The sequence below is a fragment of the Vombatus ursinus genome, unplaced genomic scaffold (genome assembly GCF_900497805.2).
Source record: "Vombatus ursinus unplaced genomic scaffold, bare-nosed wombat genome assembly UNPS02014802.1, whole genome shotgun sequence".
In the NCBI taxonomy this organism is placed as follows: domain Eukaryota; kingdom Metazoa; phylum Chordata; class Mammalia; order Diprotodontia; family Vombatidae; genus Vombatus; species Vombatus ursinus.
The window spans coordinates 18,799,937-18,819,761 of record NW_020954580.1 but is presented as its reverse complement, the minus strand read 5'-3'; positions in this window follow the sequence as shown (position 1 = coordinate 18,819,761).

The window sequence follows — 19,825 nt, the reverse complement described above, 5'->3', positions numbered from 1 at the left end:
CTATCTATCTATCTATCTATCTATCTATCTATCTATCTATCTATCTATCTACCTATCTATCTATCTATCTAGCTATCTATCCATATATTTTTCCTTCCAACCACCCTAATACTGACAAAGGTCTCATAAATTACAAATATCATCTTTTCACATAGGAATGTAAATAGTTCAACTTTAATAAGTCCCTTATGATTTCTCTTTCTTGTTTATCTTTTCATGCTTCTCTTGAGTCTTGTATTTGAAAGTCAAATTTTCTATTCAGCTCTAGTCTTTTCATAAAGAATGCTTAAAAGTCCTCTATTTCACTGAATATCTATTTTTCCCTCTGAAGGATTACACTCAGTTTTACTGGGTAGATGATTCTTAGTTGTAATCCTATTTCCTTTGACCTTCAGAATATCATATTCCAAGCCCTCTAGTCCCTTAATGTAGAAGCTGCTAAATCTTGGGTTATCCTGATTGTGTTTCCACAATACTTGAATTGTTTCTTTCTGGCTGCTTGCAATATTTTCTCCTTGACCTGGGAACTCTGGAATTTGGTTATAATCTTTCTAGGAGTTTTCCTTTGGGGGATCTCTTTCAGGAGATGATCGGTGGATCCTTTCAATTTCTATTTTACCCTCTGGTTCTAGAATATCAGGGCAGTTTTCTATGATAATTTCTTGAAAGATGATATCTAGGCTATTTTTTTGATCATGGCTTTCAGATAGTCCAATAATTTTTAAATTCTCTCTCCTGTATCTGTTTTCCAGGTCATTTGCTTTTCCAGTGAGATATTTCACATTGTCCTCTATTTTTTCATTCTTTTGGTTTTGTTTTACAATGTCTTGATTTCTCATAAAGTCATTAGCTTCCATTTACTCCATTCTAATTTTTAAGGAAGCATTTTCTTCAGTGAACTTTTGGACTTCCTTTTCCACTTGGCCAATTCTGCTTTTTAAGGCATTGTTCTTCTCATTGGCTTTTTTGGACCTCTTTTGCCATTTGGGTTACTCTATTTTTAAGTTGTTATTTTCTTCAGTTTTTTTTTTAATTTTTAGACAATTAGGGTTAAGTGACTTGCCCAGAGTCACACAGCTAGTAAGTGTCAAGTGTTTGGTCTGAGGCCGGATTTGAACTCAGGTCCTCCTGACTTCAGGACCAGTACTCTATCCACTGCACCACCTAGCTGCCCCCTTCTTCAGTATTTTTTTGGGTCTCCAAACTGTTTACTTGTTTTTCACGATTTTCTTGCATCACTCTCATTTCTCTTCCCAGTTTTTCTTCTACTTCTTTTACTTGCTTCTCAAAATCCTTTTTGAGCTCTTCCATGGCCTGGGACTGATTCATACTTTTCTTGGAAGTTTTGGATGTAGGAACTTTGACTTTGTTGTCCTCTTCTGGTTGTGTTTTGATCTTCTTTGTCACCAAAGTAAGATTCTGTGGTCTGATGTTTTTTGTTCAGTTTGCTCATTTTCCCAGCCAATTACTGAGTTTTAAACTCTTTGTTAAGATAGGGGTCTGCTTCCAATGTGGAGAATCTGCTTCCAATATGGAGAATGTACTGTCCCAAGCTTTGGGGGTTTTGTGTAGCTGTTTTCAGAGATACTTCTAGGGACCTGTAAATTTTCCATTCTTCCAAGGTGGTATGATCAAGAGTGAGGTGTTTACTCCTTTCCTGGCCTGTGCTCTGGTCTATGAGTGACCACAAGCACTCTTTTTTTGCCTTGGAACTGTGAGAAGAATTCCCTCTCCACCGCCACCACAAGTTCCACCACACCAGCACTCCTCCTCACCCCAGGACCATCACCCAGAACTGTGACCCAGATCCCAGCATGGGCAAAGCAAGAGAATCCTGCCTTAGCACCGGTAAAGAGATCCCTGCAATCCCTCTCTGATCAGCTGCTCACTCCCCCTTCCACCTGTGGACTAAGAGCTCTGGAAGCAGCTGCTGCCCAGGGGCTTTGCTGGGTCTGAGACCAGACTGAGCTCCTCTCTCTCTGTGTTCTGATAAACCTTTCTTACTGACCTTCTAAGTTGTCTTTGATGTTTGTGGGTTGAGAAGTCTGGAAACCACCACAGCTCCCCTTGATTCAATCCCCTGAGAACTGCTCCAGGTTTGCTAAGGCCTGGTCTTTGTTTGCACAGCCCACACTGAACTGTGTTCCACTCCCAGCCCAGAGCAATAGACCTTTCCAATCAACTATCCAGCTTCTCTTGGGCTGGAAATTTGTTTCACTCTGCTTTTTAGTGGGTTCTGCTGCTCTAGAATTTGTTTAGAACCATTTTAACAGGTATTTGCAGGTATTTGGAGGGGTTTGGGGGATGGCTCAAGCAGGTCACTGCTTTTTTTTTTTTTTTTAGGCAATTGGGGTTAAGTGACTTGCCCAGGGTCACACAGCTAGCAAATGTCAAGTGTTTGGTCTGAGGCTGGATGTGAACTCAGGTCCTCCTGACTTCAGGGCCAGTGCTCTACGCACTGTGCCACCTCACTGCCCCAGGTCACTACTTTTACTCTGCCATCTTGGCTCTGCCTCCCAGCACTATGTTTTTTTTAAAAAGTAAACATTTAGAATACAAATATCAGAGTTCTACAATGTTCACTCAGATTAACTTCTTTTGAAGAGAATGGAAATTTTGTCTACACGAAGAGTGGAAAATGAAACTCAAATGAAGATTAGTTGCCCTAGACCACTACTGGATGAAATACCCTTAATTTTTTAGGATACTATAACCATATGAGTAGACTCATCGACTGTTAGGAGGGATAGTAATTTCAACTCATCTAATTCATCCCCTTGTCTTACAGATAGGGAAACTGAAGCCCACAAAATTCAAGTGACTTTCCCTTTGTTAGCTTGTCTCTGACCAATCACAAAAATGCTTCCTGATATCAAATAAAACACTAGTGGAGGAAGTACATTCAGTTTTTTAAGTCCCTCAGGAATTATTTATAAGAGAATCAATACATTTCTGAGAATGCCTTTCAAGAAGTAAACTGAGGCACTCAGAATCTTTGGCTAATCATATCAAGATTTAGTTTTAAGTTTTAAAGTGCATTATAATTAGTCACTTAAGTAGAATAGAAGTTCAATTAGTATTGGATACACTAGCTTCCTCTCGCTTAGGGAATCTCAGTAAACATGATACCAACCCAGGATACTTTAAAATAAAATGAGCAAGGTTCTTGATTTCTATTGACATCCATATTTATGTATACAGAGTTTATGCTTACCTTCTTTCATCCTATGGAGGGTTTTAATGGACTCATGAGTTTCTAGTAACTCTTTTTCAATTCTCAGTATTACCTGAAAAAGACAAATAGAAAAGAAAGAAACTTTTCTGGTGTGAATGGGTTCATGTTGTTATTATTCATTGTATGAGCACATGTTCTACCAGCATGTTAGTGAAAAGGCTAATTAGTACTGGGGAATGTAGCCAGGGGCAAAATATGATCAGAGCAAATCCATGAGATTTGGGAAAGAATGGTTATCTTCAAAGTGATGGGATATCTGCTTTAAAAGAGCTTATACATTTCAAAAACAACCAATGTTTTTTAATCACTATAAATGGCAGAACACTCGGGGAGGAGGTCGATGGTGGAAAAACTGTTAACTCTGTCTTAAGATGAGGAAACTGAGGTTCTGAGAGATGAACTGACTGAGGGAGGCAGAGGAACTGGAAAGAGCTTCGAAGTCAGAGGAGCTGCTCCCTTTGTAACCTTGGGCAAATTACTTATCCTTCCAAGGTCTTGGTTCGCTCATATATAGAATGAAGGGGACTGAGTTAGAAGGAACTTCCATCTCTGGAGTTATGATTCTGTGACTAGCCTGTGATCATATCGTTAATAAGTGTTAGCACAGATACTCAGACTTGGGTCTTCTGACTTGCATATCAGCACTCTTGCCATTTTACCAGACTGTCTCCCAGGAGCTTTTGTGCAGCTGCTGATCGGTCACTCAGGAGCCGGTTACATTTGGATGATGGATAAAGAAGTGCTTTGGAAGACTTGGAAAATACCCTGGAAGCATCATTCTTTGCAATGCCCGACATTTGGGAGGAGAAATGGGATGTTCCTATGGGGATGACCTGATAGCAGCCAGGAAGATGGATACAGAGACTAAGGTGTTGTATCTCTTTATTTCATAGAATAATGGGTGCCAGATCTTGACCATGAACAACTGTTCCTTGTGACCTCTTCTCCAAGTGACTTGAATGAAACACTTCATTTAAATATTTATTTGTAGTGTCTTTTTCCCTTCCCCTTCCACAAGTGAAAGTGATCACACCCGTCTCAAATTCCTGATAGCAGCTAGCCTAGATTGCTTCTTGGCCCCTTCTCTAATTTTCCCTTGTCTAATGGTTATTTCTATAGCATCTTCACCCCCACTGGATTTTAATGTGTTGAGAGCAGGGCTTGTGCCATCTAGTTCACAGCCCCAGAGTGTGACACAATTCTTACACATAGTAAGAACTTAATAAGTGTTTATTGAGGTATCATATACTTATTGAGTACCGGGTAGTGAGTTCAAGGGAGAAAATACTGTGGTATTAAAAACAGAAAAAGTCAAAAGAAGAAAGACTTGAGGAGGTGAGAGAAGTTAAGGATTTACAAAAGGAAAGACAATAAAAGGAAAAATTAAAGAGAGTGGGAAAATCCAAAAGGAAAATCTCTTTGAACCTCTTTAACTAGAGCATATGTGTTGTGCTGATAAAAACGTTTATATTCTGCCTAAGTCCCATAAAATGTTCGTTTGTTTACTTTTTTCCCCAATAAAGAAGGCAAACAGCTATTTTATTTGTCCTCCCACATATGGCCCCAGCTCACTGCTGATCCCTCTAACAAGATGCATCATTAAAGAGTATAAAGATAAGCATCTTGGAGCTGCTCCAGAATACAAGAAGTGGTGATCAAAGTACACCCAGGTCCAAAGAACAACCCACAGAGGCTATTAAACATGCCTGTCACAAGCCTGTGCTCTCTGCTCATACTGATGCCCATGAGTCATCATGGCAATTGAAAACTATCATGCTTCTAAGAATGAGTGCTTCCTTTGGAATAGAGGGTACTGATGAAACTGACCAATTGAGACCTTTTGTAGCATTACATAACTGTGCCACCTAATAGGTGAGCTTGGTTCCTTTAAGCCAGGAGTTCTTTACCTAGGGCCTAGGAACTTTAAAAAAAATTATTACTGTATTTAAATATAATTGGTTTCCTTTGTAATCCTATATATTTTATTTTATGCTTTTAAAAAGGATCATTCTGAGAAGGGGTTCATAGCTTTCACCAGACTGCCAAAGAGATCCATCACACACACAAAGAGGTGAAGAATCCCTGCTAAACTATATAATGAAGCAGAACCTTAATCATACTTTGAAGGCACTTGGGGCCTCAGCCATCTGGGCATATCCAGGTTCTAGCTGAAAGTCCTTCCTCTCTGAATTAGATAGTGGCGTGGATAGCATCAATCAGAGTGTATAATAGTGTCTGCTGTGGACTCAGCATTTATAGGGCAGTAAGATATACTTCTTTAAAATGGGAATAATAAAATTAATTGCCTCACAGGGTTGTCAGGAAGAAAGGGCTTCGTAAATTTTACTGTGTTATGTAAATATGAATTATCACTGGCATTAACATCTGAGGCACCTCCAACATCTTCACATGACATCTGAGGGAGTTTAAATGAATTTCCCAAGATCAGACAGGTAGTAAGCATCAGAGGTAGGATTTGAATGCAGGTCCTCAGTATCCAATATCAGCACTCTTTCCACTGTAGCTCTGGAAATAAGTTTCTGTATCATGTCTACAAGAATCTAGATAAGATGAGTAAGGGTGAGAACCTATAGATTAAACCCTGGGTTTGCATTGCTTTGTTTTGTTTTCCTTTTAAGTCAGTAGTAGAAGCACGTGATCCAGGCAATGATGAAACCATATGATAAACATTTAGGGGTAGAAAATAATGAAACATAATTTTTAACAAGTAGAACAACCTTAAAATGTTCTTGTGGTAGAAGGGAATGATGGAGGTGAGAAAAATCACATGAAAAAGAAAGATTCAGGCAGCCAATCACAGAGAAGGTCTAATATTCCTATTTTTCAACCTCTTTTCCCTGCTTCTTTTTTTAATTAAACCTGCGATTTTACTGGTATGGGAAACTCCTCAATTTTTAGAATAGATTAAAAGGAAATTGAAACATAATAAGGTTTACTATAAGAAGCAATTCCATAATGGTAGGATAGAATAATAATAATAAAATAAGTAATAATAATAATAATAATAATAAACCATACGTTTATATAACTTCATGGCTCTTTAACTGAAATGAATTTTTTATCTCATCAATTCAAGCGCTTTCTCTAGATCAAACACTTGACACTCTCTAGCTCTAGCTGTGTGACCCTGCACAAGTCACTTAACCCCAATTGCCTAAAAAAAAAAAAAGAGCAAAGAATGAAAAAGATGGTAGCAGTCCCATTACAGCAGTGGTGTGTGCTACATGTGAGCATCTCTTCTTTAAGACTATGATAAATTACTTTTAAATGGACATGGTAGGAGGTATGTGATTCCCTCCCTCCCTCCCCCTCTCTCTCTCTTTCTCTCTCTCTCTCTTTCTCTCTCTTACTCTGTGTGTGTGTTTATGGGCTCTGAATCCAGTAATAGGAATCCTGAGAAAAGCAGGATAGCCTCGAGGAATGAGAACTTCCTTCCCTGACCCCGTTTTACTTCTACTTAATCATGTATGTAAAATTGTTTTATTTTGTTTTTTTGTTGTTAAAGACTACATTAGTCAGATTTACCTGTGGTCGACTGCATTGTTGCCTGGTGTCCTTTTGTTTGTGACATAAAGGTACATCAGACCCTTGTAGGGGAGGTGGACCTTTCCTAATGCAGAGCTAGGAGCTCAACCCCTAGTCCATTGGTAGAGAGTTGTGCTCTCTATCTGGGGGCATAAGTACAATCCATTTCATAATCAGACTTTCAAGTGCAGGATTACTATGAATGCAGGCCATATTTTATAAATCTGCCCTATAGATATGAGTTGATATAATATATTTTGGACAGACTGGCTAGAATGTCCATTCATGTGTATGTTCAAACCTGAGCAACAGATACTCTTTACCCATTTGGTCTTTCCTGTGTGGATGGACAGAACAAACTCCTTTGAGTTTGCTTCAGTTTGCTCCCAGATTGCTTTGTCATCTGCAAAGAAGTCCATTTGGAAGACATCACTATCTAGAGGGAATCCTTCCTTGACCTGGACTTTATACTGGATCTCTTCTATCACAGTGGGAGCATATACTTCTCTGTTTTATGCTTCTCCTAATGTTTATTTTCAGAATGTCATCGAACAGGGTTATTTCTCGTGTTACATCCTAAAAGGAATCCTGAAAGATTTTGCTATCTGGATAGGATACACTTTCTTGGAGAATATCCTGGAAAACTGCAACTTTTTTTTCAATTAAATAGAATAATTTTCATAATCAACAAATAATAAGCACAATGTGATCTTATATTCCCTAAATCAGTAAATTGTGAGACTAAAGATTGGAGCCACTGTTGAATATTGGCTGAGAAAACTACTAATACCCTCATCAAGGATGCTCCTCAAATTGTGTGTAGATGAGTAAATATCCACATAGATTAGAAGTTATTAATGTTCTCTCAAAGTTTGGGTTATTAATGGTTCAACTTTTCCCCACACCTTTAATATTTTCTCCTTCCCTTCAGATCCCTTATGTCAGTCCCTCCGGGTTTATTTCACCTCCAGAATAGATCTCTCTATTTACACTTAATCCAACCCAGCTACTTTTCCCCTCTCCATTTTATTTAGTGGCATTCCCATATGGGGTCATGGCTAGCAATGACTTTGACAGCCATCTCTCATTTGACACATAAGTCAAATGTTTATTGGCTGAGTTGCTCTCTTGGTCTCTTTGTTGTAAAAATCATTTCCCATTTGTTTAACTTCTGGATGCAATTATTGTAATTGATGTTGATATAATTTCTGTTGTGCATTTTCAATTTTTAAATTTTCAATAGCTTCTTGAAATAATTTAGGGTAAAGCTTTCATTTTATGCCATCTACTTTCCCATTGACATTTTTCTTGTTTTACTGTAAATTCTGATCAGGTGTAATTCTCATACCAATAATGTCTTTCATGAATGTTAAAATGTAGTTAATTTCTTTGTGATATTATTTGGTGCTCACCATGTCCAGCATCTACCAAATATTTTTGGAGAAAGTCTTTATGATGTAGAGGCATGAGGTTTTCTGTATAATCTAAAGGACTTTAGCCACTCTCAATTCCCTTTTTTGTAAACCAAATTTTCCCTTTGTATTGAAGTAACAAAGTATCTGAATATATGTTGATTGGATTCTAGGGAAGGGAGGATGTCTTATCTAGTTGTTCATAGAATCTCCCTACTACTTCATTCTCAGCAACTGCTTTTGATACCTAAGCTTCAATTATTTTCAATTTTTATAGCATATTTTTGCAAATACTTATCATTAATGCTGAAATACATGATGGCCAAAATGTTCCATGAAAGAATGTTTTGTATGATAAAACTCCATCAGCTCTTTTCTTTGCCTTTTCAAAGAATGCCTGTGAGCCATCCTTCCATTCAGCTGAAACACCCTTCTTTCTTCTAGTTTCAAGACAGCAAGAATGTCAAGATTGATATGATGCATCTCCTAAGATAGACCTACTTGGTCATTAGACAGATGTCTAACATTTACGGTCCCCAACAGCCAAAATTTCTTGAAGGCCTAAAAAGTGGAATCTTTAGCACCTTTTGACCCCTTTTTCAGGAACTGTGTCACTATCGCTGCAGAGGCAAAAGGAAGCCACAAAGGGAGGAGGCCATTTTGTATTTCTCCTTGTTTTGGTGGGTTTCCATGGCCAAAAAAACCCCCAAAATTTAACACCAGGTAGCTAGCATGGTTGTGCTGTACTTCTTTGTGATTAGATAGGATGGTGTTGTAAACCAGAGTATTCCATGGACGATCCTTGAAGTCTTTTACTGTGTGAAAGAAGCTGCCAGAGCTGGCACTGGTAGCATAGCCTTCCACAACCCAGGATTACCTTCACACTATGATGAAGTATTGAATTTAGATTTTGTGGAAGTACTTTCATGTTAGTTTTAAATATTTGCTAGATGGCAGCATGAAGAGAGTATAAAGAACAGGCTTTGGGGTTGCAGTATTTGGTTGCTATACTACTTGTGGCTTACTCCTTGGATATGCACCTATCAGAGGTAAATATTTCTCAGTGAATTTGGGCTAGATTACCTCTGAAGTCCCTTCTAATTTTGAGATTCTATGAATTTATATACAAACCAACTGGTTGGCTAAATATGTTACAGTTACTATAATTTAATGTAAATAAACTATTTGTAATTTATCATTGCCAATGTGTAGTTTCCTTCAAAAAAATTACTAAAAAATTAATAAGCAAAAATTGAACCAAATCGTAAATTGCAAGATGCTGAATTGTCCGCTGCAATAGAAGGGAAAGTGGGAGCAAAGAAAATAGTGTGGGGAAAAGAAATAGAAAAATACAGAAGAAATCACTAAACCAGGGGTAATTCTACTTAATCATACTTTTTCTTTACCAATGGGTTAAAAAAAATTTTCACTTGATTAATTCAGTTTTTCTGATCAAAATTTTGTCCTTGTACCAGTACACTCTACTGAAGCAAAACATGAGGAAGTAGCTACGCTTATGACCAAAAGAACAACATGAAACTCTTCAAGAGTTTACAGAAACATTTTTTCAACCTCAGCTTTCAGTTTTTTTTCCCCAATATCTGCATTGCTCTTTTTAGTAGAAATATTTATGAAACAAATTAGCTGGCTCATTTAAAGGTGAAGCCTTGCCACTTGAGAAATATATTTTAAAATCAGTAGATCAGTAAGGGAGAAATATCAGATGAGCCCTACCCCCTCCCTGCAGGATAGCTGATTACTGAGTATACTGCAATGTGTTCACTATCGTGGCTGCCCTGAAGACTGCTTCCTGTTTAGCCCAGTCAGAGGTCAGTGTCATTGTAAAAGGGGATACTCCCTGGGAATGAGCACTCAACCTTCTTGTTCCTGAGCAAGGATGGGGGCCTTTCCTTTTGCCTTGTTCAGCAGCCACTGCCTCTTACTGGTTTACTTATTCTCACAGCTGCCCTGCAGTAAGTTGCTCCTAAGAGTCTGAATGAACAGTTTTGTGTTCTCCTTTGCTGACATCTGCTGGAATGATGGACAGGAAAGAAGAAAGCCAACTCATTAACTAGGATCGGGAAGCAAAATGGGATCCATGTTGAGTGCCTCCACCTCCACTTAAACCTGCCAAATGAAGGAATGGTAATAGATTATTTCTAGTATTCATTTCAGTCCCAACAGTCCATGATTCTATGGCAAATTGGAATAGGTAGCATTGACCATCAGGTAATAGAACTCTTCTGATCATTCATTTTAAAAAGATGAATTCTTTTAATAATTTTTTTTGGAGGGCAAGGCAGTTGAATTTGAACTCAGGTCCTCCTGACTCCAGGGTCTGTGCTCTATCCACTGTGCCTCCTAGTTGCCCCTGCTTATTTATTTTTAAAATAAATTTTATTGATTCATTTTGTTTTATATGTCACAGTCATTTACTTAATACTAAGATGGCATATACCTATTATTCCCTTTCGCAACTATATATTTGTGTAAGTCTGGATTTCCTTCATATACATCAATTAAAACAACATGTCACAATAGATTGGATGCAGAAATAGATAGGAGAATCCAACTGTCTTTAATGTCTTCCTTTAGCCAGACATTAAAGAGATTTGAAAAAAATATATATGAAGCAATTCTCCTCACAGTAATTTTTTGTTTGGAAAATACTTATTTTCCATAAAATATGTTCTTTAGGTTAACATATTGTCAGTTTATTTGCTATCTTAAATTTTTCTATCTTAAAATTAATCATAATTTTAAAAGAAATAATAGTTTTAATTTCTAAAATAGTAAATAACAGTAGATAAAAGCTCTTTGGAGTTCTCACTAATTTTTATGTGAAAAGGAATCATCAATTGTTTTTAAGAGTGCAAAGGGGTCCTGAGACTTTGAGAAATGCCAACTAGAGAACAAGTTAGCCTGGAAGAAGTTATGTTATGAGGAACGTGGAGTGTGAGTTTCAGCAAGGTCTGTAAAAGAATGTAGGTCAAAAATGAAGATTCAGAACTGGTTAACTAACTGATCCCAGATCATGTCAACCTGGAGGGAAGTCTTAGTGTAGTACCCTTGGGCTATAATTCTGATGTTTTATACCATTCAATATTTTAATTAATAATTTGGATGGAAACATAGATGATGCTTATCAGATTTGTGGATGACATGAAGCTGAGAGGGATAAGCTAATATGTTAGGTGACAGAATAAGGATTCAAAAATATCTTGACATGATAGAATGGTGGGTCAAGATTAAGATGAAACTAAATAGGAAAAATAATAAAGTTGTATATTTAGGTTATAAAATCAACTGCAAAAATTTAGAGTAGAGGGCCTAAAAGACAGCAAACATGTCTAGAAAGTAATTTTTGTGAAAAACACTTGGGTCTTATTGGCCCCAAACTTAGAGTGAGTCATGAATATGATGTGGTAGTCAAAAGAGCTACTGTGACTTCAAAAGGTATTGGAAGATGCATATGACCAGAAGGGGGATAATGGCACCCCAGTACTCTGACCTGGTCAGACTATTTCTCAGTTTCACATTTTAGGAGCATTGTTGAAAATCAGATTATAGCTGGGGAAGGTGAACAGGTGAAATGATTTGAAATGATACCTTATGAGGATCATCTGAAGAAATTGTGGAGAAAAGTTAAGAAGCATGAAAGCAGTCTTCAAATAAATGTTGTGTGGAAGAGATTAGACTTCAAACAATCAATAAGTATTTGTTAAATACTTACTATGAGTACCTAGCACGTACACTACCTAATAATATGGTGATTTATATGAAACAATGCATATACAAATAAATAAATACCAAATAAATGCAAAACAATGGGGGAGGGAGGACACTGGCAAGGCCCCATATTGAAGGATTTGAATCGAGCTTTGAAGGAAATTAGGGATTCCAAGAAGTCGAGGTATGGAGGAAGTACATCACAGGAAAGGGGGGGGCAGCCTGTTTAAAGGCACAAAGGTGGGAGGGAGATAGAATCTCAGATATTGGAAATGGCAAGAGGATCAGTTCAGCTGAAATATAGAATGAAGGCAGGGAAATAATGTGTAATCAGTCTGCCTGGAAAGATAGGTTGGAGCTAAATGGTGAATGGTTTTAAAGGCCAAATAAAAGAGTTTGTATAGTCATTCAAGAAATGATAGGGAGGAGGCAGCTAGGTGGCACAGTGGATAGAGCACTGGCCCTGGATTCAGGAGGACCTGAGTTCCAATGTGGCCTTGGACACATCATACTTACTAGCTGTGTGACCTTGGGAAGTCACTTAAACCCACTGCGTAGCTCCCCTAAAAAATGATAGGGAGGGACTGCAATTCCTTGGTGGAAGGAGGTTGGTAGTGATATGATCAGACCTGTGCTTTTGAAATATCCATATGTGGAAGTTAGATAGTAAAAGAAAGAGGGTAGATTTAGGGAGACCAATTAAGAGGCTATTACAAGTGAGAGGCAATGAGGGCCTGATCTAGGGTCACTGTGGTGTGAATAGAGAAAAGGGGGCAGATCTGAGTGATGTTTTGGCCAAGTGAACAAGTTTTGCCAAGTGATTGGATATGTGAGATGAGAGAAAGGGAAGAATTGAGTAGTACATGAAAGTTGGGAACTTGGGTTTGACTGGCAGAATGGCGATAACCTTAAAACAAATAGGAAAATTAGATAGAGAGATGTGTTTCAAGGGAACGATAATGGATTCTGTTGTAGATATTTTGAGTTTGAGATGCCTCAGATAGATACTCAGCTGGTTGTTGGAGATAAGAAACTGGAACTCAGGAGACAGGTGAGAGCTGGATACATAGATTTGGGAGTCATTTGCATAGGATGAGAGTTGAATCCATGGGAGCTGATTGGAGCATCAAGAGGGAGAATGCAGAGAGAGGAAGAACAGGTCCAGGACAGTCCTGGCATATACCCATACATAGTGGCTGGGTCTTGAATGTTGATCCAGCAAAAGAGACTAAGGAAGGGTCAGACACATTGGAAGAGAACCACAAAACAGCAAGGTCACAAGAACCCCAGGGAGGTAAGAATATTCAGAAAAGGGGATGATCAACAGTGAAAAATCATATAGAAAGTTCAAGAAGAATAAGGAGGGGAAAAAGCCAATGGATCTACTGTTTTTAGTCCTTGGTGCCTTTGGAGAGAATAGTTTAGTTTAGTGGACTGCAACTTATTCTGCTCAGCCCCAGAAAGCACAAGTAGGATTAATTGAACAGAAGTTAGAGGGAGACAGATTTGATCTCAATATGAGGGGAAACTTCCTAACAAACAGAGCTATGATGAGTTCTCCATTTACAGAGATGCTTAAATAAAAGCTTGAAGGAAATGAAGACCACTTGGCATTGCAAACAAAGACTCATCATATGCGTAGGGTTTGGACTAGGTAACTTTGGAGGTAGATCCTGTCTAAAACCAACAATTTGTAATTTTATGAGGTGTCACCAAGAATTGTACCAGTCAGGAAAATCTAGTGAGTAGAATTTGTTTTAGGCAGACTAGTCGGAATTGGGGAAATAATCAGGGGTGGGGAACCTGTGGCCTCAAGGCCACATGTGGCCCTCTAGGTCCTCAAGTGCAGCCCTTTGACTCAGGGTCACACTTGAGGACCTAGAGGACCACATATGGCCTTAAAGCCACAGGTTCCCACCCCTGGTTGAAACACTAAAGAGAGTTGTTTCTGGAGGCACAGCAGGGAAAATTCCAGAGGAAATATTGGGGTAGTGGTGATCCAAGGACCAGGCCCAAAAGGAAAAGAGAGTTTGGGGATCTTGTGCCTGGCACATAGTAGGTACTTAAAGGTTTATTAATTAACTCATTCAGACTACAGGCAGGGTTTCTTTTGAGGAGCTGGCTAAATCAGGACATTTGGGATCGTGGATGGATCAGAGATAGCAAAAACAAGAGATCAGCAGACCAGTTAGAAGACTCTTGAAGACATCTGCATGAGAGGTAGTGAAGGCCTGAGTCAGGGTGCTAATAGGAAAAGGAGTGAAAGGGAGGGGCCGGATCCAAGGAACACAAAGGAAATATAATCAGTCAGATCTGTTTGAGGAAGCAGCAGGAGAACATGGGAGAAAGCTTGTGGGACAATTCCCACAGGCCTGAGCTTGGGGACAAGCAAGAGAAGTTCTATTCACTACTTCCATTAACTAGTTCAGTGGTTAGGAAGAGGTGCTGTTTTGAGCTTAATACTCTGTAGAGTTATAGGAGCTGTGTTTTTTAGAAAGAGTGTGTAAATCTAAAAGGACTAAAATAAAGAAAAAAATCTAGTGGCAGAAACCAGGAAATCAGAACATTTTTTAAAAAAAGCAGTGATGCATTGTAGAGACTAGGGTAAGTTAAAACTTGGAGTCAGGGAGGTCTGAGTTCAAATCCTACTTCAGATGATTATTAACTACATGAACATGGGTAGCTTAAGCTCTCTCAGCCTCAGTGTCCTCATTTGTAAAGTGGAGATAATAAGTTGTGAGGATCAAATGAGATAAGATGTAAAAATGCATTGCCTCCCAAAAGTGCTACATAAATGTTGCCTGTTAAATAGAATGATGTGGTGGAAAGAGCCCGGGATTTGGACTCAGAAGACCAAGGGTTAAATTTTTGTTCTGCTGTTTGCTAGCTGTATTTCCTCATGTGAGTCATTTCTCTGGGTCTCACTTGCCTCATTTATTAAATGAGGGGCTAGGACTAGATGATATCTAAGGTCTCCTCCAAACCCAAATGCTGTAATCTCTTGATTTCAGTGTTTGGACTTAACATAACAATAATGAAATAACCACAAGATGTCACTATGACATAAAAAAGCCCTGTTTCTGTTGTTGCATTTTAGAAAAGGGATGATGAGGCAAATCAGCTCTACCCACATGGGCACGGTTAAGATTCATGGGGAGAATTTCTATGGGGATTGTTAGTCAGTCCCCAAATTAGGATGCTAGTCAGTTGCTTTAGGAAGGCTAGCTTCCTGAGCTTAAGGAAGAGGTAAAATTGCTTTCCTTGAGAGGGATTAATCCATTTCTTTTGGTATTAGGGGCTTTACAAATGATGCCATGACTAAGAAGATGATTCTGGGAAAAAGAAATTTGTTTTTCTGAGGTGAGATGGGATAGAAATTTTCATTAAAAAAAAATTGGTCTGGTTCTCTTTGTTGCTGCGGGTGGCCATGCTTTCTTTCCCTCTTTTACCCACAAACATGCTCAGGTCTTTCCTACTCTCCTATAAAACCTGCAAACCAACCCCTCCCCCCAGCTTTTGTCTGATTTTTCGCATTGGCCAAACCACTAGAAAGTTTATATGCTATGAAAATATGCACACCCACCCCCACATCCATCTATCTATCTAGCTGTGTATGTATTTATCTATATATTTATATCTACAGCTGTATATCTGTATCTACACATCTATCTATCTGTATATCTATCTATATATTTATATCTACATCTGTATATCTATCCCTATGTCTACCCATCTATCATCTATCTATCTATATCTACCTATCTATATATATAGACATATATACATATACATGTGTATGTCTATACACACACACATATACACACACACACATACGCTATATAAAGATAGAAACTTTCTAAACTAGAGGCTTTCTAGTTTAGAAATGGACTTCTAGTCCACTCTGGGACTAAGCTAGAAACCTCTAGTTTAGAAAGTTTCTATCTCTATATTGACTTGTCTGCACTTCCTTACCATCCCCTCAAACCCTGCAATCTGACTTCTGTCCTTGAAACTATCAGAAGTGCTGTTTGCTGATCCCTAAGACAGGAGCTTTTGCTTCCCAAGCTGAGTGGGGAAGCACAGCTGCTAAGCCCATGCCAGCTTGCCAGGGGTCTAGAATAAAGTCCAGCATCCTAGGCTGTAGAACTAGTGTAATCTGCCTGTTCGTTGATCTCCCTGCCACGTGTCTCCTCAGTCCAATCCACCCTCCATTCAGCCACTAAAGTGATTTTCCTAAAGTGCAGGTCCAATTATATCACCCACCCCACCCCTACTCAATAAACTCCAATGGTTCCCTATTACCATCAGGATCAAATATATAAAATCCTGTAGATGGCATTCAAAATCCTTCATAACTTAACCCTATCTTACTTTTCCTGTCTTTTTATATCTTATACTCCCCTCTCCATCAATCCGGTGATAATGACCTCCTTGCTCTTCCTCAAACAAGCCACCATCTCTGAACTCCGGCCTTTTGTCTGTCCCCATTGCCTAAAATGCTCTTCCCCTTCACCTCTAACTCCTGGCTTCACTAGCCTCCTTCAATCCCTAGACAAATCTCAGGGAGGTTAAAAAACTACCCATGGTCACACAAGCTAGTAAGCATCAAAAGTAAATTCGAACCCAGGTCTTCCTGACTATAAATCTGGTATTTTAACCATTACACCACCCTACCGCCCATCCCGTTCTGAGTATTTTCCAGTTGTTTACCTGCTATTCTGAACCTGGACCTGAATTTCTCTTACATGTCTCTCAGATAAAATTGATGGAAAAGCCTTTCTTTCATTCCCAAGGTCTTTAAGGTTGATTTCTGGTACTTACTTCTCTGGTACTGTCAGCAAAATCCTGTTCCATTTCTTATACAGTATACATTGAGGTCAATCAGACAGTTATGTTCCCTGACTTTCACTGTGGACAGGGCTAAGTATGGCAGGCCAATTGTTCCCTCCCAAACCCTTAATGATGTCCATATTGTCAAGTCCAAACAATCAACAAACATGAGCACTTACTATGTTTCAAGCACTATGCTAGACATTGGAATGAACAAATTCAATAGCCCATTTCAGCCTTTATTCTTTTTGACCTCTCCAAATTACCTAACACTATTGACCACTCTTCCTTTCTAGATACTCTCTTCTCCTCTACATTTTGTGGTATTGTGTTCTTCTGATTCTCCTCTTATTTCTCTAGTTAATCTGAATTCTCTGTTCTTCCACACTACCCTGCAGTGGGTATCTTCAAAGACTTGACCCTCAGCTCTTCCTTATTTGCAATTAAACCTTTAGAAATCTCCTCTAGTCCCATGAATTCCACATGGAAAATCATGGAAGTAGGAAAGGACAGGAAGATATTGGAGAACAATGAATAGCCTGGTTTGACTGGAACACAGAGGTCATGAAGGGAAGCAGAATGTGACAAAGACTTGAAAGGTCAGTTGGAGTCAGATTATGGAGGTCTTTAGATGCCAGACTATGTAAATGACTCCCAAGTCTACACCTGATCTCTACCTTGAAGACTAGTCCTCCATTTCCATCTGCTTAATGGATATCTTACTTAGACATCCCATAGCACTTCAAACTTAATGGGAACAATTGAACTCACAGTGATAGTAAACCCATGTTACCTTGGATAAGTCACTGAACTTCCATGGTCCTCTGTTTCCTCAACTGGAAAATGAAGAGGTTGGACTACATGATCTCTGAGGTCTCATCTAGCTCTAGAGATCTTACAATTTTCCCCCTCACAACCTAGGGAGGTAAGTGGCACAGTAGATAAAAGTGTTTGACTTGGAGTCAGGAAAAACTGAATGCAAATCCTGCCTCAGAAACTTAACTAGTTTTGTGATGCTGGGCTAGTCACTTAACCACTATCTACCTCAGTTTCCTCATCTGTACAATGGAGATGGGAATAATAGCACCTGGCTACCAGGACTACTGTGAAGGCAAAGTGAAAATAATTGTAAAGTACTTTTCAAACCTTAAAGCATTATATAAATTGTTAATTTTATTATTATTATTACCTGTCCTTCCTGTAAACTTCACTATTTTGAGGGTATTACAATTCTTCCAGCCACTTAAGTCCAAAATCTCCAAGTGATTCTTTTTTTACTCTTTCCCTTTCTTGAGTCTTGCTGCTACATATAATCAATAGCCAAGTCAAGCCAATTTTATCTTCCCAAGTATCTCACATCAAGCTCCTTATCTCCAATCCCATTGCAAGGAACCAGTTCAACCTCTAGTTACCTTCCAACTGGAGTAATTTAATAGTCTTTTCTAGTCTCTCCTCTCCCCGATCCATCCACCACACCACCACCACAATATTCTTCCTAACATATAGATTTGACCACATCACTTTCCTGCATAAAAATCTATTCTGGGTTCTCACTGCTTACATCATAAAGGTCTAACCTTTTAGTTGAAGATTAAAGGACCACCACAGAGGATTCCAATTGACCTTTAAAACTGTACACATAGCACACCACTCCCATTTCTGCTTTTTATGCTCTGGCCAAAACATACTACACCCTGGTTTACCTAGCATATATAGTATGATAAATATAGTATTTTCAAAGTAAACAAAATTTGCCTATTATATATATTCTACACAAAACACACCAGATACCTTTGAATCACAAAGAACTCAACAAAAAATCTGGTTTTTTTGCAAGGCAATTGCGGTTAAATGACTTGCCCAGAGTCACACAGTTAGTAAGTGTTTTGTTTCTGAGGCCAAATTTGAACTCAGGTCCTCCTGACTCCAGATCTGGTGTTCTATCCACTGTGCCATGTAGCTGCCATAAAGTCTAGCCTTACTAAAGAGAAACTGTCGCATTGCCAACTAAAACATTCAATGTGCCATGATTCCTTATGGCAAAGAATATTGTGCCAAGAGCACTAAAGTTTGAGAACCACTGATGAAATACTTCAATCCACTGAACAGTGTTGCCAATAATTTAGGTCAGATATTACCTGAATACAATGCCAATCACAGGATGAAGCTTATTGTGAGATTCGCTATGAAGATTATTAAGAAACATGCTTGACAAGTGTCAAAGTTGAGGCAGCTCAGACATCAATATCTGTTATTTAAAACAGGAAGGTGAGTATTCATTACTTAAACTGGGCAAGTATGGAGGGTATTCATAAAGATGAAAATAAATGTCTAAGAGCTAATAAAGGATCATGGAAGTGCCAAGAGGATAACAGTTTGTAACAGCAGGGTCATTAATCTTTTGAAAAGGAAGGTGCTGATTTGGTCATGTTATATTATTTTTTTTTAACAACAATTTTGCCCTTCTTCATAGTTATGATTAAGGTGATTGTCATGGTTTGCCAGTAAGTTCCTGCACAGAAGTGGGATGCATCAGTCTCCTCCCTCTTCACATCTACCTGTTGAAATTCTCTTCCTTCAAGACCTAGATCAGAGAGCACCTCCTCTCTGACAATCTCCCTGACATATGTCCTCCAATTTGTAGAGGATACTAGAAGTATATGGCATGGTCTTTGGCTTCAAAGTTGTGAAGACAAGATTTATGCATACAAATGAAAAACTAAAAACTATACCTAAAATGTGATTAACTATTAAATGATTGCTTAACTACTAAATGACCGAGTTCTTAACCATCTTTGTGCCATGGGCTTCTTTGGCAATCTTATGAAGCCCACGGACTCCTCAGAATAATGTTCTTAAATCCATAACAGAATGTATACAGGATTACAAAGGAAATCATTTATATTGAAATAGTTATGGGAAAAGTTATTATCATTAAAAAGTTATTAAAACAAAAACAAAAGAGGCTCATAAACCCTAGGTTAAAAATTCCTGATATAAACAATAAATGCCACAGAGAAGAGTGTTGTGGGTTGGTATGAAAGGGGAAGACTTCATGAAGGAGATGGATCTT